The following is a 6,029-nucleotide window of genomic DNA, read 5'->3' on the forward strand; positions in this document are numbered from 1 at the left end:
TGTGATTGTCCTGTGTTTTGTCCTGACACCGGGTCCTATGGAACATGTTGTCTTTTTACAAGATGAATACAAAGAGATGGGCAGAGACAATTCTCTTGAGAGCCGGAAACTGCATTCTGGGTAGGCCGCCTCCTGGGGTCTGAGTGTGGTCCCAACATTTGGATCTGAGTCAAGGTCTGGACACCTGGGTTCCTCTGTATTCTGAGTCTCGGAAGTCCACGTCCCCCAGCTGAGAGCATCCTCTGGGATTCCCGGCTGCGACTTTCAAAACAGGTACTCTCTGGGGTTTCTAAGGAGCTCACAGATGGAAGGCCTGTTAGGGTTCCACCTCCTTCCTCCCACTGTACCCCAAGCAACTCAATCTTCAACTGGCTTTGGATTAGAATTCCACGTAATGTTTCCTGTGGAGGGTGAAAAGAAGTCGACAGCTGAAAAACAAAAAGGCAGGGGGTGGGGTAAAATAAATAGAGTTGGGGAGAGGAAGCCCCCTGAGTTGGTAGCTGAAGTCCCTTTTGTGAAGATGAGAAGGGTGTTTTCATCAGTGGGTCCATTACAGGAGGCAGTCGCACCCTTCAGGGTGCCTTTAGCATCCTGAGGGGCACCTGTATTTATACATCACTTTCTTTGACAAATATTTATCAAACGCTTGTTGAAAGCTGTGCAGACACAATGGGGAGCAGAAATGTCATAATCTCCGTCCTCTTGGGACTTCCTGGCAAAACAGACAAGGATCCTTCCAGGCAAAATAAATGAATCACATAAATATGCAATTACAAGCCGATAAGTGCTCCGAAGGAGAAGCACCGTGAGAGCCAAGAGCAGCCCGAGCCAGCAGGCCCCGCCCTTGGCTCCTGGTGCATGCCTTCCCCACTCACACACGCAGCACCCAACAGCGTCCACACCACAGCCGCACCAACCTCGGCCCTCCCGGAGAAGAGCTTCCTGGATGCTCGGGGTGGAACAGCAGCCGATGGAGATCTGGGAGACCGTGTATAATCTTTCCAGGCTTCTTCATTTAAAGAACAGCTTGACGAACCAAAAGCTGGGTGAATGCTTCCCACCGCCTCTGCACATCCCATTTGTGTGGTCGCCTGGTCACCTCATGCGCTCAGGTCTGGAATCCCAGCAGGATCTGAGGCTGGTTTCTTCCTAACCAGGACACTAAAGTTTTGAAAAAGCTTGCTGTGCTTTAGAAACACCCCCAGCTCCGTGTGCCAGTTGTCACCACTTGCTCAGGTCCTTACAACGTTATAGGTGGCTACATGGGAATCTGCACTCAACCTCTGTGGGGGCCACAAGGAAACCTATGAGGGTTATGTGGGGGCAGCTGTAGGTGAGCTGCAAGTTTCTGGGGGACTGGTAGAGATGTGAGGAAGAGAGGTGTATCTACTTCCTCGGGCTGCCATAGCAAAGTGCCACATCCTGGGTGCTTAAACAACAGAAATGTGTTTTCTTACAGTTCTGGAAGCTGCAAATCCAAGAGGGGTTGGCAGGGTCCATGCCTTCTGGAGGCCCTGAGGGAGAAACCACGCCATGCCTCTCTCCAGTTTCTGGTGATTGCCAGCAACTCTTGGCATTACTTGCCTCTGACGTCACATGCCGTTCTACATTCATGTCCCTGTCTTCACGTGCTGTTCATGCTGTGGGTCCTGTGTCTCTGTTTTCTCTTCTTGTAAAGACATTAATTATTGGATAAAAGCCCATCTTCATCCAGTATGACCTCAATTTAATTATATCTGCAAAGACCCTGTTCCCAAAGACAGTCACATCCTGAGGGGCCAAGTGGCCATGAATTTGGAGGAGGTGGACACTATTCAACCCTGTATAAGAAGGAAATTTTCTGCCTGGCCATTAACTCTTATCCCTCTGCTTATTTCCTTCAGTAGGATTTTCCCAGTCTGAGATTCTTACCCACTTCATTCAGTAAAACTGTGTGGAGGGCCAAGGATAGAGTAGAGATGGTACAAAGTTCCTGTCCTCATGAAGTATGCCTTCTAGTCCACGAAGACAAACGGAATTATATGCGTTAGTCAGCATTCTCCAGAACGCGCAGGATGTGTATGTGTGGATAGGTAGATAGAGATGCGTGTGTATTTATCTGTCTGTCTACAGGGAGAGAGAGATGTATTTTAAGGAATTGGCTCATGGGACAGTCGAGGCTGTTTCCCAAAGATGGGAAGGCAGAAATGAAGTCGACGCAACCCGTCGACTCAGTTGAACTTGATTCGCCTCCTGTTCTGTGCGGTGCGGTCTCTTCACCTGCGTCCCCAGGCAATTCAGAGACTCGCTTCTCATTCATTTCTGGCAAGGTGACAACTTATGTTTTAAGTTCTCACTTCTCCCTCAGTCTGTTTTCTGTGGCGTTTTCTCCTCTTCCGTCTCTCCTGTCACTGCCAGCCACGCTGGGAATGGGAGCTGTGGGGAATTGATTAAATCAGAAAGGAAGTCGTATCTATGGAGTCGTGTCTTGCTTTATAAATAGTTTTTATGATATATGAGGATGGAACTGTTTCCAGAGTCAAGTTCTGTTAGTTTTGAGGTTTTTAGCTATAATCCATGGGATTTCTTGGCTCTCTCTGCTCTGCCTGCCTCCCTCACAGAAACGCAGTAATGTGTTGGATCTGCCCTGAGTCAGCTCGGGGACAGCTGTCAACCTTTTTACCCCCAGCATTCAGAGATAATACACAGCATCTCGCTGGACTGCCATCACTCCATGTGATTTAAAGACCACGTGATGTGGAATACTTCTCCCCTGTACCGACCGGGTCATTGATTTACAGTTCAGTAAAAGTCTCGGCCAAAACCAGAGGAACGTGTAGATGCCTGTAGGGAGCCATATGCCGTAATTTGCCTTCTGAAAAAAAAAAAAAAAAATTCTGGGAAAGAAAGGTGCCACACCAATTGAATTAGGCTCAGATTATTCAGAAAGGAAATAACAGCTGGGAAACATTTCAAAAAGAGACCCCTTCAAAACAGGCTTCCAGGGACAGCCGCCAAGTCTATTTTTCTTTTCTAGTTCCTTCTACGGTGACGTTGGCAACCGAGATCCAGTGTCACCCCCCAGATTGACACACACTTTATGTGTAAATATTCACACGAGGTGAGATGGAAGCTTCTGGATGGATATGATTTGGTTTGGGCGTTCCAAAAAAAAGGTTTTTCCAGCTATACGGCACCTTTTACCAAGGTTAAAATCCGGGGCCACAGAGGGGGCACTTCCTCTTAGTCTTCGCTGAGTCGTCAACACCCACTTCATCGCCCTGGGCCTTTCTCTGCTCGGTTCCCTGATTACTGGACTTGGAGTTCCACTCGGTGGCCCATCCATGGTCAGATGGGATGGAGGGCTGGTGCCCGTTTCGCAGGGAAGTACATAGGCAGCTCACAGGCATCCCTTCCTCGAGGAAATCAGTTTTTTTGTTTGTTTTTTTGTTTTTTTGTTGTTTTTGGTTTTTGTTGTTTGTTGTTGTTATTGTTGTTTTTGCCTTTTTCTCGATTCCAAACATCCCCAGTGAAACCAGAGAATCTGGTTATTGTTCTCAGGAGACAGTTGCCTCCTCTCCATCACTCGAGGGTCAGGGGTGGGGAGAGGAATCCCATCCACACAGAGGGGCCTCGGAGATAGGAAGGGCCACCTTCTGAGGGAAAGGGGAATCTGCAGCTGACAACCCAACATACCAAGCGCCCCCCACCAACTGTGAGTCCGCCTCAAGTCTGGAATTCTCACCACTAACCTTCCTTCTTAGGGACCATTCACTTGGGCTACACCTCCTGGTTATGAGAATGGTTATTTATCAACCAGCAGGCACATGGAGAAGCTAGTCACCTGACTTTAAGACCAAACAGAAAGCAATTTTGTGGAAATTAGATATAGTGAGGAGGAATAAACAGCTAACCTCAGAGCTACACCCAGGCATGGCTTGTTCCCAGGGAAGGAGGGTAGGTTATAAGAGATGCTAAGACAACTTATAGCTTTGTTGTCTCAAATGTACCTTTTCTTCCAGTTTAATGAATATTCTCTCCGCTAACCATTTTATATTTGGGAGTTTCTGAGTCACTTCCATTACTAGTTGAGTCACCCTCATGCCATACTAGCGGAATGTGAAGGAATGGATTCAGTCTCACTTGAAACCATTTGGCTGAAGGCTATGTCCAGGCAGGAGCTGTGCCAGGGGCTTCTTTATCTCCCACTGCGTGTTGGCTTCAAAGATAAAATCTTTATTTTCTCCTGAACGGAATCTGGAGGCTTTATCAGTAGGTAGTTTTACCATTCTCCTACTCTTAGTCATAAACTTCTTGAAGACAAGAATTTTAACTTAATCATCTCCATAACTTCTGGGGGCCTTAGGATAATACTTGGTGCACAATAAGCATTCAGAAAAGTTCTGCAGGAAGCAACCAATTGCTAAGGATACAGCCACTAGTGGCTTCCAAGTACTTCATTCAATTATTTAACAAGTATGTGTTGACTACCCCTACGTGACATACACTGTGGTGAACCCTGAAAATACAGTAGATATCAAGACCAGCCCTGGTCCCCATGTGTATGGATTACAGTCAAATGAATGAAGTCACAGGCCTGTGTCAATACATACCAAGGTCCTATAACTTTTAAATTTTTCCTCTGTACAGAATTTCCCCCAAGAATCTTTATTTTACAATTTAAAACTGGATTCTTCATCCTGGATAACACTACCGGTTATGACTCTACACACTGGTCACACTATGTCAATAAGACAAGGCCTCTCCCCTACTTCTGCTGCCTCTTCTGCACCAAGTATGGATCTACAGGTGGGTTGAGCAAGCTGCCAGGCCTACCCAGTTAATTTTATTTATGTACGGAGATCATCTTGTTTTATCTTTGAAATCAGCAAGGATCCAATCACAAACGAACACAAGCACCCAAAAAGCTGTGGATCTAAAAATTGAGACGTGTTCCTTCATCTTTGTGAGGCATAGCACCCTATCGCCATTAGCACTGTCCCTCAGAACTCTGCACTCTGTTTTCAGACAAAGAGAGACATCTCTGCTGTAATCATGCTGGTGTTTCACAACTGATGTTGCCTTGGTGATGCATGTGAGGAAATCCAGACACAGGCGATGTTTTCCTTCCAATGCCAGGGGCAGTGAAAAATGAAAGATGTGCATGGCAAACCAGATGAGGTTATTCGGTTTCAAACCGGGAGGGAGAAAAGCATGCTTGTGTGGATTTGCCTGCACAGATTCACAATTCTTGGACCTCAGGCCCATAATTGAGATGATGCTATTGGCATAAGGGATGTCCAAATATCTCCATAATTATTCTTGATTGAGATGACTCACTTTGGGGGAAGGTGCGTGGAGGGGTGGGAAGGATAAAAGCAGAATTATTTATTGGACCAGATTTATCTAATTCTGATTTGCAAGTTTGCGAAGGTCAGTCCATGACACCATTAAAACATTATATGTGAATTTTAGTATTTAAAAAATCTTTTTAAAATACTTAAAATATTATGATGTCTGTTATATATCTTCAAAATCATCCCATGGGGTAGCAAGAATGGGTGGGGATATAGATAAAACCAGATTGTCCATATGTTGATAATCGTGAAAGCTGGGTAGTAAGTACATTATAATCCTTCTACTTTTGTGTATGTTTGAAAATGAAAATGTCTGTAACAAAAGGCCTTTCAAAATTGTATGAAGATTTAGTAGCTTTAAAAAATCACTTGTCTACGACCATGCTACCCTGAACAAGCCCAATCCAGTCTGATCTCGGAAACTTAGCAGGGTTCGGCCTGGTAAGTACTTGGATGGGAGACCACCTAGGAAGTCCAGGTGCTGTAGGCATAAAAAATAAAATAAATAAAAAATCAAATGAAAATAAAGGATTATAAGCTGAAAAGGTCCTTGCAATCTGTGAGGTCAACCAAGGGTTGCCTCACCTAACCAAAAAAATAAAAAATCACCTGCTGGTTATGGACGAAAGCACTGTCTAGCCTAAGGTAGAGGTCACAGGCCAGTGTCCGCCTAGGCTGCAGGCGTCTGTTCCC

General features: G+C 45.6%; 1 pseudogene; it reads left to right on the forward strand.

The window, feature by feature from the left end:
- The first annotated feature begins 5,707 nt into the window (after positions 1–5,707).
- On the forward strand, positions 5,708–5,826 carry LOC120590452 (uncharacterized; annotated as a pseudogene).
- Positions 5,827–6,029: the final 203 nt, after the last annotated feature.

Source organism: Pteropus medius, unplaced genomic scaffold (assembly GCF_902729225.1).
Source record: "Pteropus medius unplaced genomic scaffold, Ma_sr-lr_union100, whole genome shotgun sequence".
NCBI lineage: Eukaryota > Metazoa > Chordata > Mammalia > Chiroptera > Pteropodidae > Pteropus > Pteropus medius.